Source organism: Cyprinus carpio, chromosome A14, assembly GCF_018340385.1.
Source record: "Cyprinus carpio isolate SPL01 chromosome A14, ASM1834038v1, whole genome shotgun sequence".
Lineage (NCBI taxonomy): Eukaryota > Metazoa > Chordata > Actinopteri > Cypriniformes > Cyprinidae > Cyprinus > Cyprinus carpio.
In genome coordinates, this window is record NC_056585.1 from 19,245 (window position 1) to 43,294 (window position 24,050).

Genomic DNA, 24,050 nt, shown 5'->3' on the forward strand with positions numbered 1-24,050 from the left:
AAACCCGTAATAAGCTTTGTTCATCTTAGGAACACAATTTAAGATATTTTGGATGATAACACGGGAGGCTTGTGACTGTCCCCATAGACTGCAAAGTAAAATACAACTGTCAAGTCCCAGGAAAAGTATGAACAACATCATCAGAACTACTACATCTGCCATCAGTGGTTCAAACCGTAACGTTATGGAAGCGACGAACAAATACTTTTTGTATGCGAATAAAACAAAAATAAAGACTTTATTCAACAATTTGGTCTGCTCTGTCATCACCACCCAGAAAGAGCATACACTGCCCTGCGTACTGCTCAGAGTTTCGCCAAACTGGCGCTACGCTGATAGCAGATGGAGTATTCTGATGATGCTTTCATACTTTTCTGGACCTTGACAGTGTATTTTACTTTGCAGTCTTATGGGAACAGTCACAAGCGGTCCCGGTTGTTCATCCAAAAGTATCTTAAATTGTGTTCCAAAGCGAGAACAAAGCTTTTACGGGTTTTGGAATGACATGGGGGTGAAGTGATTTCAATGACAAAATTTTCATATTTGGGTGCGATATCCCTTTAAGAGGCCTGTTTTTATGTTTTTTTTATTTTTTTTTTTATATATATGTGAAATGTAGGTATTTTAAAAAAGCTATTGTTATCACTTCAACGCATTGTATGTTTTAACTGAGAGAGTGTCATCCAGTTAGGATCTTGGAAATAAATGTCAAAAAATGGTGGTTTTGCATTGCTTTGTGGGATAAGGCATTCTGCACAATATGCACTGGTTCATTACTAAATGTTTGTAATTCTGAAATCATGTGGTGAAACCGATTGTTTTAATTATTAATCAGTGGACATTCTGCTCTGTTTCTCTCCCTGCAGTTTTTGACGACAGCTATCGGGGACTACTATTCTGTCGTGGTACGTCCCCTTGAGTCGAGATGAGGGCCATCTCTATTCAGATGTTGCATGAGGACTTTTGGGGAAATGACCAAACAGCTGCGAATGCGTCTGTCTGATGTGGATGTGGTCAAACCTGGTCTGTAATACGACATGGTCAAGGACCCTCCACACACACTTTCCTGTGACCTTAAGGCTTGCTAACTCAAGGTGAGACACACAGCGCGAACTAAGTGGTTCACGTTACAGGGGATAACATTTTTATTGTTTATTTTACCGAAGTGTGTGCAAAATGTAACCTTATCCATTGTCAAGGCCTGCCAGCGGACTTGGAAGCAAGGTGAAATACAGACTGGGTTGTTTTCAGCATGTTTGAATATTGTCCATGACGAAGTATTATTTGGTATACTGAACGAGTACTTTATTTTTGAGCTGGTCGAGTGATTAGTAATTAACGCCCTTTTCATGGATAATGTCTAAAAAATCTAGTAACAAATGTAAAAAATGAAACCACATTCTGTAGTGTATTCTGTGCGTACATAGTAACCATTTAAAAAGTGTCGGGTCAGTGAGTTTTTTTTTTTTTTTTTTTTTGGGAACTATATAGTAATTTGCACTTTTTCAAACGGTGCATTAAAATTAATCAAAAAATGACAATAAAAGACATTTATTACTTGTAAAAGAACGCTGAAAAATGGTTTTTCCAAAATAATAAGCAGCACAACTGTTTTTCAACATTGATAATGATCAGAAATAGTTTCTTGAGCAGCACATCAGGCATATTAGAAATGATTTCTGAAGGGTCGCATGTGACAGTGAAGACTGGAGTAATGATGCTGAAAATTCAGAGCCTTTCTTCTTCAAGGAATAAATACAATTTAAAATCTATTAAAATAAGAAAATAGTTATTTTAAATTGTAATAATTGTCATATTATAAATTTTTTTTACTGTATTTTTGATCAAATAAATCCAGCATTGGTGAGAATAAGAGACTTCTATCAAAAACATTACCAACCACAAACTTCTGAATGCTGATGTATATGTTGTAAGTGTTTTACTTCTTCCACCAAAAACACAAAGTGTTTAATGTGGTCTCTTTAAAACACTCAAATGCGGTGATGTTATCTGGATTTGTTTTCTCTGATACACAGCCTTACAGCCCAGAAAAAAAGTACCTTTCTTCATGGGCAAAAGCAGAAGAATGCAAAACCTTTGTGCTTGTTGAAATTCAATCTGCTTGCTTTCCTCCTTGATTGGATTCATTGATTACTTATTTGTCAGTGGACAGAAAAGCCAAAGATTGCTATATAAACACACAACACACCCACCAACACACACACACACACACACACACACACACACACACACACACACACACACACACACACACACACACACACACACACACACACACACACACTGGAGATTCATATTTCTCAGTTTGATTGATTAACATGCTGAAGACTACTTCAGCCTGTAATGTGACCCTTTGTTTTACACAAAAAATCACAAACACTTACACACTTCTCATTCTGTGTTATTCCATTTGCTTACACACACACACACTCTCTCTGTGTGTGATGTTTTGGATGCGGATGCAGTAATGAGCATATCACAACCATCGTGTCTTCATATTGTGTGTGTGTGTGTGTCAGGGATCGATCTGCACAGCTCATTAGCTGAGTGGACAGGCATCTTCTGTTGCCTCTTTTTTTCTGGCATCTCATACTGTCTTCCTCCACCTGTTCTGTTTATCTGTCTCTGTCCATCTTTATGAAATATTGCCTCCTTCATATTTTATGGTCTTAATTTGTTTGTGTGATTGCTTTTAAATAAGAAATAGTTAAAATAAATAAATAAAATCTAGTATGATAAATTGAATACATAATGATTGCTTTGTGCTTATTGCAATGAACAGTAATAATTATGTATATTATATTAAAAATAAAAAAGTATTAATTATATTATAATATATATATAAGCATTATTATATATATATATATAATATTATATATATATAATATAATATATATATATTATTCTATTCTAATAATAGACTGTTTATTGTAACTTTATGGATGATAGCTTTGCATATTGTCAAGGAAGAAAGGAGCAAAATATAATTAGAATTAAAAAATAAAACAAAACAAGATATTAATTTGTTATTATTTTATTAATATCTCTTGCAATTTTACATTTTCAAAACACTTTATTTGCCAAATAAGAAAAAGGAAAAAAAATAGTGTTACTATAATATAATTTGATTAAAATAAAATAAAACAAGATATTAACTTCTGTCTCTTACAATTAAAATGTTCAGATTGTTTCATTGGCATGATGATTTGAAATCCAGTAGAATCCAATAGTGTCATCTGTCTCTCCAGGCTGGAGTGAGAAGTACCACGGCCTCGTGTTTCCGTTGCAACCGTGTCTGCGCACAGTCCCGATTGAGCGATGAGGAGCTGCGTTTACCCCTGCGCTGCTGCGCCCGTCTGCTCAGCGCGCGTCTGCTACCCGCACGGGACGCTCGTTCACGCAGTCCTGAGCCTAGACGCATTTTTGTGGTTGGTGTCGTCTATTATAGGTGTGTCTCTCTGTGAATTTTGTGTACTGTGTGTTATTTTTCTGTCGTTATTATTGGTGCTGTCCTTATGATTTTTGTCGTTAAAGTTATCTATCTATCTGTCTGTCTATCTGGTCTGTCTATTCTATCTATACTATCTATCTATCTATCTACTTCTATGCTATATTCTATCTATCTATCTAGCTATCTATCTATCGATTTCGATCGCCCCCCACAGAACAGACAGAAAGACCACAGGAACAGAAACTCCAACATATGTAGTGGTAGAGTGGAAGTAGTAGAAGAAACCAAAACAATATTGTGATGTTATATAGCCAAAACTTCACAATGATGTCTTTTTTTGGGCTGATGTGATATAAAGAAATAAAGATGATCTTTTCTTCACTTACAGGGATAACGCCACCCCCAAGCTGACAATTTTGGGTCATTGACTCACGTTACCCCCATCATCATGTTTTTTCCAACACCTGTGTGTTGTTTTGTTGTAATAAACTCTTTGTTCGTCCTCGCGAAACACAAGTTTAATATTTATATTTGGATTTTATTGGGTTGGGGTTTTTTTAATATATTTTGATGTTGAAAAGGGAGGGGCTGGAGGATGAGGCTTGTGAGGAGGCTTGTGGGGAGAGGAACGGGCCAAATAGGAGGAAGAAAGGGAGGCCGGAGCGGCTTTTGTCAGGAAGGATGAGGGAAGGAGGCTTGGACTCTCTGAGAGCTTGTGTGGTGGGGAGGAGTAAGAGGCTTTTGTGACTGTCCCATAGACTGCCAAATAAATAATATAAAAACACTGTCACAGGTCCAGAGGAAAAAAAGTATTAAACGCCAATCCGGCAGATCATCCCATATGCCATCAGTGATTCAACTTGCTAACGTTATTGATAGCGACGGAGAACAACCTTTTTGTACGCGAAAGACAATAAAACAAAAAAATATTATTTATTTCAACAATTTGTTTCCTCTGTGTCCACTTCCACATCAGGCGTAGTGCCATTTTTGGCGAATCTGAACGCAGTACACAGGTCAGCGTCACGCTATTCTGTATCACGCCGCGGACAACAGGATGAGCCATTTTTCCTTTCAAAATCAAAGTGTAAATATAGTAGGTAGGGAAAAACATATCCTTGTGGCAACGGATGGGCTGACACAGAAGAGTGGTGTTTTAAGTTGTTTGTAGTGTTAGTGAATCCTGATGGCCAGATGCTTCCCCGGTTCGGTTTCATCCAAAATATCTTTAAATTGTTGTTCCGAAGACGAACTGAGCTTTTATGGCTTTGGAAGGACATGGGGGTGGGGTGGTGTGGGTGAATGGGGGGGGTAAAGTGATTTAATGACAAAAATTTTCATTTGGGGTGGTTGTGAGTATCCCTCACTGCGGGGTTGGGAAGGAAGTGGGGGGGAGTTTGGAGTCTATCCCTTTAATATGCGATTGAAAGCAGTCCAAGACCTTCGATAAGTAAGAAATTTTAAAAAATTTGATCTTTCATGAATCAAAATGAGATTCCAGAGATTTGGTGCTCATGTTTCTACAACACTGATAAATCCCAACTCCCACGAAACAAAGGCCTCCAAATTCAACTGACAGTTTCAATACTTGAGAATTAGACTTTTGAGAGAATCTTGACTTTCTTGGCTCGAGCGTTCAGTGTCTCAGGCGTGGCAATCTCTCTGATTGGAGCGTGATTGAACTGTTCAATGGCTCATCGGTGTGTTCTTAGCACAATGCTGCTTACCTGTGTAGAGAACGTAAATGAAACATCTACAGTAATGCGTTTGTTTGTTTGTGTTTTGTTAGTAACAAAATCATGAATATTGATGTTCCAGGATATTTTCGAGAGAGCACCAGCTGTTGTGATTGTAGAATTGTCCTTTGATTTGCCAATGAAAATTATTAATAACACCTATATGTAGGCGGACTGACGGACAGGCTTTGGAGGGAGATTTGAAGGCGGGGGTAGTTCAGGTCAGTGTGGATATGAGAAGATGATGGTTACTGCTCAATATTTAAAGAATCTCTGTGGGTGCTCAGAAATCTAGCCATGCACGTACACATAATGAATTAGAAGTAATTTACTATTGGCTAAGACATTTGCTGCCTAAAGGAATAGTGGCGCTCCAATAATTTAAATTTGACTGAAAATGTTACTCACCCTCAGGCTATCGCAAGAGGATGCAAGAATATCCTAGAGAATTTACTTAAATGAACTGCACTTTAAAAGGACTTAAAGTGCCCCATATCTTCAGGAATGCAGGATCTGCTAGATTAACTTCTAACCCGTTTTCCTCTGTTTCTGAGGTTATACTGGAGGGGGAAGTGTTTGCATCTGTTGTCCTCTAAGACTGCGCAGGTTTTTTGTTTTTGTTAAAGGGCGAGACGTCAACCGCCAGCTCTGTCTGGCAGTAAAGTAATGATGGCACGGCCCCGCGTGCTCCGTCCCTGCAACAGCAACAAGCCTCGCTGAGGATGTTTGTAGGGGAATCTCATCATAATGATTACGGACTACGAGATACTTGACTAAAACTTATTACAGTGGTAATGAGCTGTTTGTTTTTTTGCAGTGTACAGTTAAGCCAGAGCTTACTCCTCATAAGGCAAGCATTTTAACTAAAAGGAAACTTTCGATAAAAGGCTTGATTTGAAGTTGGCCCTTGGCCCAGACAGAGAATTCATAACTGACGTCAATAGCACACTCCAGTGAAATAAATTGGTTAGGAATTTGACTCAGAATTGAGTTGTTTGGCCATGTTTAAGGTCAAATGAATTGAATTCAAATTATTATATATGATGTCTTTGCAGATGGCTGCATTTTCATGAATTAGATTGATTTTATTATTATTGTTTTTTTCTTTATTTGTGTTCCGTAATTTCCCTGGTGAATCTTTTTATGTATTATTTGTGATCTGCAGTTTAAATATTTTACAATCTTTTAATTTAATTTGAATAATTTTTCATTTCTTTCTTTCTTTGTTTTAAGTGAAATAGTTAGATGCGCTCTGTGTTTTTCTTGGGTATAACAATTGCAATTAAATATTTTTTTTTTTTTTTTTTTTTTTTAGTTGAATTTAGTCTAAATATGTATGTTCATGTAAATTATTGCACCGCGTATTGAAGATCCTATTTCAAATGCATGGCCTCGTATATTAGATTTGGGAATGATGGTTTTTTATGTAATCATTGTTTCATAGCACGAGTGCACAATGATCTGATTTGAAATTAGGTAGTCATCATGTTCATTTGAGCATAGGTGCAAGATTAACATGCCATTTTCATTGGTTTTAAGGTGAATTTCATTCATTTTGAATCTTTTGTTCTTCTGTGTTTGAACTGTAAATTGAACCATTATTAAATATTTGCTGTAATTTAATAATTCTCATTTTCTTTTTTTTTTTTTTTAGGTGATATATTTAGTTGCATTTTGTTATTGTCTCGGTTATGTACATTTTGTGTTTTTTTAATGAACTTGTATTTAAATATATTTATTTGTTTAGTGGTTGTCTGAATCCATATTATCATATAATGCTAGTCACCCCAAAAGTATTTATTGTTGCTTTTTGTAAAATGCTTTGATAGGTAAAAATCATTAAGTAGATTTGGATAGAAAAATATTAAGAAATCTTATGCAGCGACTTTTTCTGAGAAATTCACGTGTAGCTACCGTAATTGGATTTATTAAAAGGTGGCTTGACCTAATTAGTTCAGTTTATGAAGTAGCTTGTCGTTTATATGAAGACACTGGAAGCAGAGTATAATTGTGCGTGTTGAGGTTGTCACTCACTGGGTTTGGCTCAAAGCTATTAACTTGTTCGTCTCTATCTCTCTCTCTTTGTATCTAAAGCCGTGGTTGGATGTTTTGAGTGATCCGGACTACATTAACTGCAATGCTGCTAGCTCAGTTAAGCACCGAGAGCAGGTGACGAAGCAGCATAAGAAAGCGTACACGTACGTCTGGGCCGTCCTACAGGAGTTCTCAAACTCATCACATCAGCTCTGACATACAGTTCCAACGCTCCGTCGAAAGCACACAGTGCCCTCATTGCAATATTTACCATGCATTCTGCCATTCATGGTTTAGTCGTGCTTTCTGTTATTGCTACTATGTAGCTAAGGGATTATTAGTCCCATTGAAATTTTGTTTTTTTCTCCAAAAAATTCCATGTTTTTCCATTTAACGGGTTAAATAAATTGAAGATCAAAAAAGTGATTTCTATTCATTTGAATTCACAAAAACTTTAATTTATTAAATTTTAACAATAGTGCCCTAACAAAAAGTGTTTTTATTTATTTATTTTTTTATTTATTTATTTTTTTTTTCTGTATTTTTATGATTTAATACTTTTTTTCTAATTTATTTGTTCAAAAATATTGTCAATTGGTGAATGCCTTTTGGTATCATTGAAATACTATTATATTTTTTATTAATATTTGGGTCAGTTTTTTATTTTCGGTATTTTCTGTTTTTCATTTTTTAATTTTAGTTAAAGTTGTGGTAATTTTATTGCACATATTTTTATCATTTGAAAAGACAAAAAATGATATTAGTTATATTGTGTGTGTGTGTCTATGTAGTGTTTATTCATTTTTATTTTTAGTTGTTGTAGCACATGAAGTAAAACTAAATTAAAGTGCCTTGGCTTCTAGCTGAAAAAAAAAAAATAATTTGAATGTTTATTTTATTTCAGGTAACAAAAATGGTTTAAGTTAATTACAACTTTAAAAATAAACCTTTTAAACAGAAATCTTAATTTCTTTAATTGTCCTGGCAATACAGGTGCACGACGCGGTTTACAGATTAAATTAAAACTGGGTGGTAACAGTGAACAATAAATTCCATTTTTATGACTGCATTTGCGATTCTGTCCACATTTTCGCATCGTGATCATAGGTTTTCTAGAGTTGAAAGAACCTCGCACACTTCTTACTATATGCTACTTTTATTTAAAAAAAAAAAGGTAAATTGTAAAGCCCGTTCAGTAGTATGTGAACATGCCTGTAATACTGCTCTGCGGTTCCAGCTTTATCTTGACCGTGATAATAGTTAGTGATAATTAGTGTGTTATATATGACTCACTAATCTGTCTGGACTCAGGCAATTCCAACTCTGTATCCAAACCCCAATTTATTTAATAATAAAAATAGGGTCTGTTGGAAAGCAATTTCTGTTTCTTTCGTTCAGACAAATCACTCTTTAAATAGGTGAACAGGAAGTCAGCACTGTCATTTGTCATTGCTTTTCAGCTTGCGTTATCAGCTCGTATCGGAGGGGACATTCGTCATTTAAGCTTTGTTCCGCTAGAGTTCAGCTCTGGATGAATTATCCGTGAGTCGTGAGACAGTGACATTTAAAGGCTCAGAGAAACTTTTCAGCCGTATTGATCTGCAGGAGGAAAGGATGGAGATGGATCGGGGGCGACAGGCAGGAACAGACAGATTCTGGCGTTCTGAAATAAAAGCATTGTGGTTATAGTGTGTTTTCTTGACATGCATTATAAAGATAGACCTTTTCAGTGTGTTAGGGTTTAGTTGTAGTGCTTTTTAGTAGTTATTGCAAAGGCTACTGCTTTAGAGCTAAAAAGCTGTAGAGAAGCCTGCAGTTTACAATGAAAGAAAAGTATTTGAAACTTCCATAGAAAATAGGGCTTGGAGGAAAAAGCCATCTGTCTGTTGTTCAATGCCAGCCATTATGGAAAAGCTTCAACATTAATCTTCGAAAAGGAAAGTTATACTCCCAGTGTTTGTAGTCAGATTGTGCTAGGAGGAGATAACATATTATTCAATTAAGAAGAAAGGTTGGCACAAATGCCTACTGTTATAGCTTCTGAGCTTGAATAATATACTAAAGTTTAGCTCATGCTAAATTAATACTTTTATATATTGGGATATAAGGATGCCTTCAGAAAAAGTAACAGAGTTGACAGATTCAAAGTTCATTTAGCCATTACTTGCCTTGTGTTCAAGATAATTCTGTCTGTCTGTCTGTCTATACAGACAAACATGATTTCTTTTTATGTTTTCAAAATAAGCATTTAATGTTTACTAAGGTTGCATTTATTTGATCCAAAACAAAGTAATCAAAAACACAATTTAAAATAATGGTTTTCTTTTTAAATATATTTTAAAATGTAATAATTTTTTGACAGATCACATGAAACTGAAGAATTTTCAGCTTTGCATCATTGGAGTAAAATATAATTTAAAATAAATTCAAACAGCTATTCTAAATTGTTTCTATATATATATAGATATATAGATATATATATATATAGATATATATATATATATATATCTATATATCTATATATATAAAATTGGTCTAATTTAGTTATAATTATAATACAATTATAACAATATACAATAATTACAATTTGGTAACAATTTTGGTCTAAACTAGTTATATATATATATATATATATAGCTAGATAAGTATGATCTATATATTATATATATATATTATATATATAGATAATATATATATATATATATATCATATATATATATATAAAACCATTTAGATTTAATTTATATTTATTTAAATTAATATGAATATATTTTAATATATATTTTTATAATTTAGATTTAATTTATATTTAAATAATTTTTCGGATTATTTTTGCCATTATTTAAAAAGCCACTGGTTTTTAAATTTGTTTAGAAAAATATTAATTAGCACATTAAGTACCACATTAAATAGTCATTATTTACATATGTTAATGAGGATGCTTTGTATTACGAGCACTTCCTGTGATGAATCGCTTGTTGTATTCCTCAATTGTAAGTTTCTGTGGATAAAAGCGTCTGCTAAAGGATTAAATATAAATGTAGGATGCAGACTGTTTTGAAGAATGATCCTAAATATCTTAACCTGCTTGTGGAAATGTTTCTGAAAGTCTCTGTGATGATGTATTATTAATTATTAGATGATATCTGTACTGTCACCTTTAATAACAGCCAGAAGCTCGTAGTCTGTCAGCTCTATAGTTTACCTGAGACCTTTTGTTTCCATGACAACTGTAAGCCTCTTGGGCTTTTCTTCAGTCGCATTGACACTTTAAGTAAACACTGAACATCTCATCAGCCAAAGAGGGTGTTTTTGTCAATAAATATGCACAAGGGGTTAAACAGTCTTTGTTTGAAAGCTGGAAGGAAAAGGACGTTTGTTATGTTGAGGAAATTCAGCATCTATAATTTGACCATCTCATTTCACACCTGAAGTCAGATAATGAGATTGTTGCTAGGTGACACAATTAAACACACAGGTTTCTGACCGCGCCAGAGACCGTAAAAACAACTTGAGTTGTGTTTGATTTAGTTTTGAAGAAGCAGCTTAAAGATTAGAGCTCTGAAAAAAGCTTTATGGAAATTGATTTAGTGTAAAAGCCATCAGTAGGATGGGAAAATCCACTCATGGAGCTTGATCTGTTCATATTTCTCTCCTGATTCAGACAGATAACTTTTTCATTGTTGAGAGATGTTTTCTTTTTTAGTGGAGTAATATTTTTTGTGGATTTTCGGTTTGATATTTTTTGAATATTTTGGTGTGGATTATTGTGATATTTTATCAGTTGTTTGGAAAGCTGCCAGTATTTTACTCTAAGTGTCACATATTTTTTTAAAATATTTAATGTACTAGTTTACATTAACTAACAATGACTAGTTGTATTTTCATTAACTAATGTTAAAAAGATGAATAAATGCTGTAACAAATCTATTTCTTATTGTTAGTTAATGGATTCTAACTAATAGAAACTTATTGTAAAGTGTTACCAACATATATATTTCAGTTCGTTGCCAAGGCATCCTTTTCAGTTTTTGAGTTTTCATCTAGTATTTATATATTTCAACTTTATTTCAGTTACCGAAAACGGTTTTTAATAGTTTTAGTTAAAAATAACAACACTGGACAAATTCATGTCATTTCACAAAAAGCCAAACATGCACTAATATAATCAGCTTACATAATTGTGTTGTATGTTTATGGTACTGTTTTATGGAGCCATCATGTAAAAGTCAAAGAAACAAATAGCAGTTTTAATTTTCAGTCAAACATCACTATTGCTCACACTTAAGAAAAAAACACCTAAGAAAAAAATGACTGTGCTGGCCTACTGGCTTGATAAACAAACATTTATTCATTTATTTATTTGTACTAATAAATTTAATAATATGATTTAAAATTACATAGCAACATGCTTCAGCAACCATTTGCAATGCTTTTTTTGGTGTTTTTTTTGCATGTTTAAACCCCACTCAGAAAATTTAATATCCTGTGTATGTCCAAATAATTGATTTCATCACTCTGCTGTGGTTTTGTCTTTCTTCAGGTATCAGATAGTTGTGGAGATCATCCAGGCGACCACCATTAGCAGTATCCCACAGCTGAAGAGACAGAAAGGTAGGATGACTGTCAAACACATCGGCCAATCATATCTCTCATTATTGAGGAATAAAAACTCTGATTTGCTGCTTTCTTCCTCTTTTTCTTCATTTGACTCGAATGGCCAACCTTTAAGGAAACTTAATTTGTGTTCTCCTTTTTCATTTTGATGTTTTGTAATTTCCTTTAATGGAGTCTAACGGTCTGAAGAGCATTGTGATGGACGGTCTAAGAGAAAAAAAATCTACGCTAAATTGAAGGTGTTATACTGGCATAGGGTTGGGAAGCGAAAATCGATTCTGATTCCAGAATCGGATACTTGTTGTCAAATTAAAATTCCGATTTCGCCTATAGATTCCTATGTGCTTTTTTTTTCTTTATCCGTGAGGACCGGACCTAGCGATCTGCCAGGACCTTGCTCACTAATTCAAGCGCTCCAAAAAACTCCATTTATTCAGAATCATGCAGTTCTATTTTGCACACAAACAGCTTTTATGTAGCATATTGTTTTTTGTTCATGGTATTCAACTCCAGTAAATGGTTTGCAAAAAAGAGACACAGGAAAAATGTTTAATGTCATTATTTAATCACATTGGAATTGAAACTGGGAATCGATAAGCAGAATCGGAATCGGAATTGATAAAATTCAAACGATACCCAACCCTATACTGGCACGACAACACACGCACTAGAGTTGTTATTGTGTGTCATTTTTGGAGGATTTCTTTGTTAGCGCAAAAGGTTGTGGGTTCGATTCCTAGGGAACACATGTTAGGTAAAAATGTTAGCCTGAATGCACTGTAAGTCGCTTTGGATAAAAGCGTCTGCTGAATGCATAAATGCATGCACGACCAAAATAAAAAATGCGCTATATAAATAAGTTCTGACAGCACATTTGCGTACTGACAAGGTTAATAGCTGTTAATACACAATTACCATTTTAGATCGACAAAACTGTTCTATATAAGATTTCTTTTCAAACTGGAAGCATAAATCTAGGCAATCCCATGCCGTTTTCAAAGCACAATGCAAAACTGTAGCATTCATTCACTGATGCTCTTTAATCAGCAGCAGCACTAAATCCAGAAGCACGTATAGTTACTTGCCAGCAACCCGCCAAAATAAAAGCCTGCTGATTTTAAGTTTGAAAATGATGAAAATGCTTTTATTTTTTTATTTTTTTTTTGACATTTTTATCCAAAGCAACTTACAATCGAGGAATACATAAAGCGATTCTTCTTAAAGAGGAAAATAAAGAAAGTAGTAGTAAATATTAGCATTTTATTTTTGTTTACTATAAAATAATTGTATTTGTATTTAATACTAGGCTTACCTTTTATTTTTAATAATATTATCACACATTATTAATTAGTTTATTGCTTTGTTAAAAAAACTAAATAAAGTGCAATAATATTATAACTATTATTAATTAATTTTTTATAGGCCGAAAAAATTATGTGCCCCCCTGATTATAAAAATGTTGTGCTCTTCCTGAAGAGAGCTTCTGTAGTTCACATTTAAATAATTAAATATAGTTTTTTTCGGAAAGCAACATCTAAAGATGTTGTTTGTTTGTTTGTTTGTTTGTTTGTTCATTGTTTGTTGATCTAAAGATGTTGTTTGTTTGTTTGTTTGTTTGTTTGTTCATTGTTTTGTATTCATTTGTTTGTTCGGAAGCAACATTCGTTCATTTCATTGTTTTCGTTTGTTTGTTCATTGTTTGTTTGTTCATTCGTTCATTCATTGTTCATTTGTTTGTTCATTCGTTCATTCATTGTTCATTTGTTTGTTCATTCATTCGTTCATTTGTTCATTCATTTTATTTATTAATTTCTTTTATTTCATTCATTTATTCATTCATTTTTTGTTAATTCATTTATTTATTCAGTCATTTTTGTTAATTTGTTCATTCATTGTTCATTCATTCGTTCGTTCATTCATTGTTTGTTTGTTCATTTGTTTGTACATTCATTCATTGTCTGTTATTTGATTTATTCATTCATTCGCTCATTCATTCGTTCATTGTTCATTCATTCATTCATTCGTTCATTCGTTCATTCCTACGTTATGTAATGTTCCATTGTGTTTACTAAGGAAGTTTATTTTATATTTAATTATTTTTTATTTATTTATTTTATTCCATAGAATTTTATGCAATGTTCCATTGCATTTACTAAGGAAAATATTATAAAGATCTAAGAGAGTAAAGAGTTTAGACATGAATATGTTTTCAGCTTCACAAATACAACAGAGCTAATAAACTCTGGTTATGTATGAGGAGGCTTTCTTTGACTAAACGAGCAAACTTACTGCTGAACATCTTTGATTGGAGTTAAGGTTAATTAATCGTGCCTTCATTTCAGTGCTGGATTAATTAAAGCTCATTTTATTCACGCAGTGGGAAGCATTTATGTTATGTTAGTTCTTGCAGAGAGTCAGGAAAGGGGCTGTTTATTTGTCGTCATGTTTTCCGTCTCCTGCTGCTCTGTAATGGGCAAATCTATAAATCTACCCGCTGGTTCGGCACAATGACCGCGGCTATTAAAGGAAGGAGAGCAGGGAATGCTTGTGTAAAAGTCACTCCCCTCCCCACTGGTTTCCAGCAGCAGACAGAGTGTGCTGTGAGACGGATGCTGGTTGGTGGTGATTGCTCATATTTCCAGACTCATTCTGAGCACTGTGAATGCCACAGGTGGCCCTTTCCATTCAAACTTAACATGGCAAGTCCATGGATCGTCAACAACTGATGCCTACCTATAAAAAAGTACCTAGTAGTACTAATAAATTGCATGTATCTAATAGGTAATAATTTAGTGGCAGTATTTGTATTGTACATTATTTTTAGTACTAAATTAGTTTATTATTGTAAAACTGTAAAATAAATGTCTTTTAGATTGTTTGCCTTAAGACTCAGGAACTGGAAAGAGCATTGTTTGCATCTCATGTAATGAACTGTCCAATTATTTTTTTTTATGTTCATTGGCATTTGGATCAAGGAAAGCATTTGGCAAATGGGGTTTGCAAATTTTGCAACCCTGTTTTCAAAATTTGAGAAATTTGGGAATAGTTTGAAATGCTGATTTAATAATAAACATTAAATAAACATAAAAATGTAATTATTAAACTCATATATATAATAAAATTATATTTCATCTAACATTTTTTCCAACTTCAACTTCATTGATTTAGTCTGCAGATCTTTTTTATTTTTTTTTATTTTTTGACATTGAAATTAATAATAAAAAAGGCAGTTTTTGCCTAAATTAAGCTTTTTTAAAGTTTTTAAATGTTTTTTTTAAATTTAATTATTTTAAATACAACTATTTTATTTGTTATTTTTTATTAATTATTTGGTAATTTTTTGCTTTATTTTAAAGTGTCTTCCTAGTGTTCTTTTATTTATTTAGGTGTTTGTAATCTGATTTTTTATTTTATTTTATATTTATTTTTAATCAGTTTTTCTTACACCTTTTTGTGTTTACTGAGTGAAACCTTTTATTTATTTATTTATTTATTTTTACTTATTTAGTTAGTTAAACATGAAAGTATTTTGCTTTACTTTTTTATTTTATATTTTTTTTCAATGGAAGTTTTTAACCTTTGAAAGCAGGAATGAGTTTTGAATAGGTTCAACAATGTGTCATTTCAGTTTGTTTGTGTACTTGCTTGATGTCTATTTTGATCTCTGTGTGAAGGTGACACAGATGAAGCAAAAGGGAATGGTCCTGGTACACATCGTGAGCCATTTACATCATATCAGCTCCTGACATCAGAGCTGGTTTCTCTCAGTTATCTATCACAGCGTCTGAATTCCCTTTCTCTCTCTCTCTCTCTCTCTGCAGACAGTAAAGGCAAAGAGGCCGCCGCTCTGAAGGCTGACATGTTACGTGCCAGAAACATGAAGCGTTACATTAACCAGCTCACAGTGGCAAAGAAGCAGTGTGAGAAGCGGATCCGGCTCCTCGGGGGTCCGAACTATGAGCAGCAGGAGGACGGAGCCCAGGATGAAGGGGATGGTCCACAGGGCCAAAGGGTACAGGAAGAAATTACAGTCACATAAACATCATATCTAAGCCAATACGAAATCAAAAATTATTGGTTTATTGTATTATCCCATAGTTGACATAATTACATTTATGCAACCATTGCATATGACCATGCGAGTGTGTTTATTACAGGACTATAAGGGCTCATAGTCCAAATGTGTACATACTTAGAGACATATTTATATATTTACACGTTAACTTCATATTTCTTTAGACAGAATCATAATTTCTGTTAGTTTTCCACTGAATAATGTGATTTGCTGCTTCTAGCGCTATTTGTCTGTGTTTTCAGTTCCGCGATCGCTATTCTGACTTATATTAGTGATGGGCACTTTTGGCCCTGTCCTAAATGGAACACTTCATGTGTGCTTATGGTCTTGTGGACTTACAATGGCCGGCACATGCATGTGTTCGTTAAGTCCACGAGACCATAGGGTGTCCCATTTGTCATTTTAGCTTTCAGAAGGGTGCTCGCGAGTGCCCCGCCCCCTTTGCGGCCACCATGCACGCTCGTTGCAAAATTCATCCCCCATACGGGTAAAATTAGCTATATAGACTAAAACCACTTTGTGTACCAGGCTGTAAACATACTATTTTTCTGCTGTAAAGTTGAGCAGTTTAACATGGGGGGGTCTATGGGATTGACTCCCTTTTGGAGCCGGTCTCTAGCGGCCAGTCAATGAATTGCAGTTTAATTCACGTTCGTGTCTGTTTCAAGAGAGAGACCGGAAGGTTGCTTCTTGGTCATATTATGCGTTCATAACTCACCCTTGCCTCTTTCGATAACAAACTTCCACTAGTTGGGTAAATACTGGGATCAAAGCAATGTGAATGGTTAAACCATGTAATGCCAGAATAATTGCTGAATAAAAACAAAAGAATAATGATAAAAGAGCAGAAAATACTGTACCATACAGAGCAGCTCACTGTTCATGATGTGTGAAATATCGGATGAAAATCCTAGATACTGAATTTGGTGCGGGGGTTTATATGCAATTTTTCAATTTCAAACACTAATAGACCGAATCTCCTGCTCTGAAAACCTGCTTAGAAGAACACAGGAACCCCAGTGTGTAAAGCTTAAAACATCACTGCATGATGATGACTCTGCTTCCTGGAAAGAAAGGATTTTCTTTGCATTCTTTTGATGCGAAGCGCCTTCCACAGACTATTCACTGCAAAAATGGGTCATTTAGAAATTGTCATGGTTATAGTCTAAACACATTTACTAGTGTTCAGAATAGAGAACCGGTTTTTATTCAGACTTAGACCAGGGTTATTATAGTTAACTGAAACTAAAATGTAAAAAAAAAAAAAAATTATTATTGTTCAGAAATATATATTATATATATATATATATAAAAAAAAAAATAGTTTAACTTTATGTACTAAAATAAACTAAGAATTCAAATGATTAAAACTATATAGACATATTTAACATGTATACAAATGAAAAAAAAAATACTACAACTTTAACTAAAACAATTCAACTAAATAATAAATAAATAAAATATTTAGTAAAAAGAATAACACTGACCTAAACTACCAATTAAAAAGTTTGGTCAGTAAGCAATTATTGTTAATGTTTTTGTTTGTTTGTTTTTTTTTAAAGAAATTTTCATTGAACAAAGATGTATTTATGTATTTAAATTTATTAATTGCTATTAAATGCTATTCTTTTGAGCTTTCTATTCATCAAAGTATCCTGAAAAACCTAAAAGATGAGAAGCATCATCCTCATCAGCAGGTGTCACTGATACTGATAAATTACCCGGCCTTCTTGAGATGAAACGCCACTTCCTCCACAGTGTCATGTTTGCAAGTGTTTTTAATAACAACACTGTCTGCTTCATTTGTTTCTTGTCCTCTCACAGATACTTCAGTTTGAGGAGATCATGTCAAATGCAATGTACCGCGGGCATTTCCGTGTCTACATGGAGCGCGTGGATAAGAGGGCTCTGATTAGCTTTTGGGAGCTGGTGGAGATGCTCAAGAGCGCCAACAAGGTCAGCAGAACACCAAGACCTTGAGCTGAAGCTCTGTCAGCAGACGAGTGAAAGAGTCACTGCCATTACTCCGATTCAGACAATAACTCTTTCTCATGGGGATGTCTGTAAAAATACATTTGCATAGTGATTTATTCATGGTGGAGGAGTGAGTTCTGTGATACTACAGTACAATCCTGAAAACACGCAGCTCAAGTGGTCAGTCACATGATCGTCAATATCCTAAAATACAGATTTCTTGATTTTAAACTATTTTCATTTGGATGTACCGATATCGATTGTGAAATCCCAAGAATTGAGCTACAATTTGAGGTTTTCAGTTGATGCGTGAACAAAACATTATTTATTAAACATCTGTGCTTCGTTACTTTTCGTTACTAGTTTTTATGAAATTCAAACATTAAATACAATTTTAGCGCATTTTATTACAATTTACATTTTTATTATAAAAACTGCCTTATGTGCAACTTAAATGTTTGTTTACAAATCACTTAAGTTAGTAATGCACCAACTGACAGGGTTTATTGTGTAGTTGTGTAGTTTATAGCATTAGAGTTTTTTTTTTTCCTTGGAAATAAATTTTGTACAGCACTTGCCTATAGTCCAAATAAACTGAATTGAACTCGAGTTTGAAATTGAATCAAACTGCAAGCTTGTGAATGGAAATCAAAATCGAATCGTGAAAATTTGTCTCAGTGCCCAGCCATAGTCAGAATAATACTTGTTATGGCTTGAACAATTAGTGAATTCATATTTAAATCAATGATAGGGAATGTATTTATTTATTTATTTGGTTGGTTATTTAAATATCCCATTAAAAAAATAGAAAATTGACATGCTATAGTTTTCTGTCTTCCTTTTTTATTTCTCAAAATGATTTAAAAATGTGGAGATTAGGAGAAATATGTCAACATAAACTTATTTGTTTACATAAGATAAACATTTAACTCTGCTACTAACTCCAAGATGTGGAGTCGGACGGCTATAAATGACCACACAACCTTGGTGTTTGTCAAAAAACAAATATTTCTGATTTCTTAGAATCAGTAGAATTACTGACAAGCCCCTGTAACTGTTAACATTGTCTTACATCCCCATGAGAAAGAATTGCCTTCTGAATAGGGCTGTAGTCATATCGAGAGAAATTAGACAGATTTGAGGGGGCGTGTGTCCTAAAAGGTTGAAAACCCCTGGTGTATTGAATATAGATTATAAACAAGGCTATTAACAAGGCTGATAAATGTTTGAGGAGGTACATTTGGTTCATTTCTATGCAACAGCAGATTTGCAATAATCTGTTTTAATATTGTTGTCATATCATATTAAGAGTTAGCATCTGTTCATCATGAAACCAAACCAAACGATTAAGATTAGCCATATGTTTTATTGCTTGTGGGTTCTGACATTACCAGTGTTCTTCTGGATTTAGTCAGTCTCAGTTTATTCTGTTTCTTCAAAAGATAAAAATAACTGGTTTAAAACCTTTTTTACTAATACTAATAGCCTAAGACTTTTGCACAGTACTATATATAAACACTTATTATATACTGAAAGTCATTGAAAATGATAGGAATTATGAAATTATGTAAAACATTATTTTGTATTTTTTATGTGTTTTGGTTTTGGTTTCGATGTGTATTGTTTTTTTTTTTTTTTTTTTTTGTTTATTTATTGTTTTGTTAAATTAATGAATGACCTAACTGTGAGATTGAATTTGAAAGAAGTGCCCTCAGTGAGCTTCTTCCTCTTCCTCTGTGCAGAATGAAGTGGCGCAGCTGGTGGGAGAGATCTACCAGAACTTCTTTGTGGAGAGCAGGGAGATCCCGGTGGAGAAGGCTCTTTATAAAGAGATCCAGCAGACACTGGTGGGGAACAAGGGTACAGACGTGTTCCACAGGATCCAGGGAGACGTGTACGAGACCATGAAGGAGCGCTATTACCCATCCTTCCTGGTCAGCGACCTGTACGAGCGGCTCATTAAACGAGAGGAGCAAAGGAGCAGCTCACAGTCCAGCAGCGAGGAGAAAGAGGACAGCGTGAGTTCTACACGGCTTCTACATCCAAACACTCCGTCGCCATTTTCTGGGACTTTCCTGTGACTTTGTATTTCTGTGTGTTTAGGGTCAGGTGATGGAAGGAGGGGACGTGGCCCTGGATGAGGGCAGCAAAGGCATCAACGAACAGGCCAGTTACGCCGCCACCAAACTACACCAGCTGTACGAGAGGCTGGAGTACAAACGCCAAGCCTTGGGCTCCATCCAGAATGCACCGCGACCTGATAAAAAGGTACACCCGGAATTATAGCCCCATTAATGTGAAATATTATCCTTTTATTTGAAATAATAATAAAGAAATGAAGACTGATACCCAGGGGTTGTGCATTTCCCCACACATATATAATATTTTTTTTTATCAACCTGAAATAATGAAACCATCCGCGATCGATTAACTAGTAGAAAATCTCCCCTCTCCTTTAGACTGTTCTGTGTTAGCACATAAATATATATTATATTGGTATGTCTGTACTAATGGATGTGAAATGCTTTCTAATAGGGTGTCAAAAGCCCCCCCCCCCCATTATTAGTAAAACTGAGATCTGTCACTGTGGTCAAACCTGTGGTCACTGCGGTCTGATTATAAACAGTCAAGCCAGCCATGACGAAAATATTGGTGTGAACTTCCTTTGAAAACCACATATTACTGGTGTAGATGAAGCAACACTGATAAATGATGTCTGAACGACCTGCTTTCAGTTTGCAGCTTTGTTCTTTTTGACTTAGAATGCATTGATTTTAGGAGTTTTATTTGTGCTATACTAGACACTGCTTATAGATATACTACTGTTAAAAAGTTTGGGGTGAGGAAGAATTTATTTATTTATTTTTTTTTTTTTTTTAGAAATCTGTACATTTATTCAGCAAGGATGCATTAAATTGATCAAAAGTGGCAGTGAAGAAATTCAAAAAAATTGTCTCATGGTTTCCACAAAAATATGAAGCAGAGCAACTGTTTTCAACATGTTCAGAAATGTTTCTTGAGCAGCGAATCATCATATTAGAATGATTTCTGAAGGACCATGTGACACTGAAGACTGGAGTAATGATGCTGAAAATTCAGCTTTGATCACAGAAATAAATTACATTGAAAATATATTCAAATAGAAAACAGTTCTTTTAAATTCCACATTATTACTGTTTTTGCTGTGTGTTTGATCAAATAAATGCAATCTTAACTGCTGAAACAACTATTTATTTATGTAAGTTGTTACTTGTACTGGTATCGACTACTGACATTTGGGAGTTGATACAGTCTGTACTGTGTATGGTTTGATTTGATCCATGAGCTGAGGCAGGAATCGATTTCTCTCTGTCATGGTCACAGTGTGTTCTCTGAGGGTCTCTTTATTACTGTGTTGGCAGAGATCTCAGGGTCAGCGTTTCCATTCTCCTTCAGAGCAGCCTCTTCCTTCTCCTTCTGATGCGCTGGAACTCACTCAAAATGCCTTTCTTCTAGATTGTGTCATTACTGAAGGAGGAAATCTGCGCCATGGAGAAGGAGCACAGCGACCTCCAGCTGCACATTTCACGGACGGACTGCTGGTGTGAGAACCTGGGCAGCTGGAGAGCCGTCATCAGCACCGCAGAGGTCAGTACTGACTCCTGAATACTGTTCAGGAAAACATTCTGGGTTAAATACAAGTTTAGCTCAAGCGACAGCATCTGTGGCATAATGGCAGTTAATCATTGTTATTTTTGTGTATTTAATATACTATAGATATTTTCTGAATTTTTATTTTTCTATTTTCTATTTTCATTTTAAATTTTGTTAAAGTTTCAGTAATTTTGTTCCCCAGTAGTCTGTTTCATTCATTAGTCAATGTAGTTTTTATTAATTTTATTTCAGTTTTAGGTGTATTATTTCAACTTAATGTTTTTATATATTTTGTTATTCCAGTAAAAAAAAAAAGTCATTTATTTCTGTTCATACAAGTGTTTCTATCACTCTAGTCTCATGTTAACTTTATTTTATTTTATTTTATTTTATTTTAAGATATATGAGGATTTTTAAGCATCATCTGTTAACTTTATATATATATATATATATATATATATATATATATATATATATATATATATATATATATAACATTTATTTTTTATTTTTATTTTTTTACTTCATTTACCATTTATTTTATTTCTGCAATGAAATATATATATTTTTTTTATAATTTTAGTTTAGTTTAATTAACGATAAAAACCCTGTGGTAAACCCAATAAAAATATTTTGGAAAAGGAAAAAAGAAAATAAATGTTGTCCATCAGTAAAAAGTAAAGTAAAATGAAATAAAATAAAATAAAGTGTTAGCATGAGCCTAGTGTGATAGAAACACTTGCTAAACTTGTCTGTGTAAAGTTATATCTAATCTTTCTGTCATGACCAAGATAAGCTGGTAAATCTGGTAATCCTGGAAAACCTTCTAACTTTCCCATGCATGCTGTATGCAAGTATACCAGAAAGGGACGTGATGCAACTTTTGGTAAAGTCCTGTTTACATGCTGTTCACTGCAACCACAGGAATTACGCCAGAAACACAAAGTACTTCTGCTTCAAAAGAAGGGCATTTTAAGAATCAAATAAATACTGTAACCGCACAGTGCAACAGTGACATACTAACAGTGTTTTCACACATTCTGACTTCACTGTTACAGCCAGTTGTTACTTTTTTGCAATTGTTACAGTTCTGTGATCGCCACAGCAATATATTGTAGCATCATTTGCCTGATTGTCTGTGATGTTTTATTCAGCTGTCAAAACATTCTTTCCTTAAAGCCACAGTGATTCATTTGCTGTGTGTTTGACTCTTTTACAAACACTGTCAGTAGATCTTAATCCTTAATCATCTGTCATTCAATCCGTTTAACTTCACAAAGCATCACCATCTCAATAAAGTCTCCGTAATAACCGTGTCAGTGCTCTTAGAGGAATGTTCGACTGATCTACAGTATATACAGTAGCATGTCAAGAACTAATGCATTGTGTGTATCTCGCAGGCCTCTGAGGAGAATGGAGAGCAGATGGCATGTTACTTTGTAGCCGTGAGCCTTTTTGAGGACGACGACTGCAAGAACAACCGCTGGATGGTCTCCAGGAAGCTCTGCGAGTTTCAGGCTTTGCACAGGAAGCTGACAGAGGTACAGCTGATATTTACAGTAGGCTGCCACACCTCAGATGTGTGATATCATGTTTCAAATACCACTGATCCATCGTCATGTTGCCGTGGCAATGAACGTAGTGACACATCACACTGTTGTACATTATTAGTTCTGATACACATTATTCATGACAAGAACACAAACCACTGACTGGTTCTTATACACCGTTTATCTTTTGCAGTGTTTTCCGTCACTCAAGAAAGTCCAGCTTCCCTCACTCAGTAAACTGCCGTTCAAATCCATCGACCAAAAATTCCTTGACAAATCCAAAAGCCAACTTAACACGTTTTTACAGGTGAGTCTTCCCTAGTCTCATTGCAGCCAGACTTGTCAGCATTAAAAGCCTGTAGACTGTGTGTTCTGAAATTCTGTCCATCCAAAGTAATGTGTCTCCTCTAGAGCTTCATAGAAGATCTCAGCAGGGTCTCAATCTGATCACTGCTCACACTTAAATCAGCATTTAATAGTCTCTCCATAGGGTTCAATTCAAAAAGATTTTTTTTCCGCCTCATATTCTCAGTTTAATCCTGACTGGGTTCTATGTGTTGAAAGTTCCTTTGTGATGTCACAAACAAAAGAATGTGCTAGTGAAAACAAATAACCTTTGACTTGTGTTTTCTTAAATTAATTAATTAATTAATTAGTTAATTTGTATTTGTTTATTTATTTTCGCCTATTTGATCCAAACTTATTGCAGGAAAACATTTTCAAACACATAAAAAAACATTTAAAAAAAAAATTGTTTACTTTTTGAGTCATGAATTTCAGAACGTTTTCTGTATTTGACCTAAACAAAATGTACATTTTCATCAAAAAGGCCAAAATATGTGATGTTTTAAACACTTAATGACCTTAATCTTTTTTTTCTTTTTTTTTTTTTTTAAATATTAATAACATTTTAAAACAAAATCACTTTAATGCTTAATAATAAATAAAAGATTATGCCA

General features: G+C 34.2%; 1 pseudogene; it reads left to right on the top strand.

Annotated features, from left to right (window-relative positions):
- Nucleotides 1–24,050, top strand: part of LOC109079081 — a 42,067-nt pseudogene that overhangs the window by 12,705 nt on the left and 5,312 nt on the right.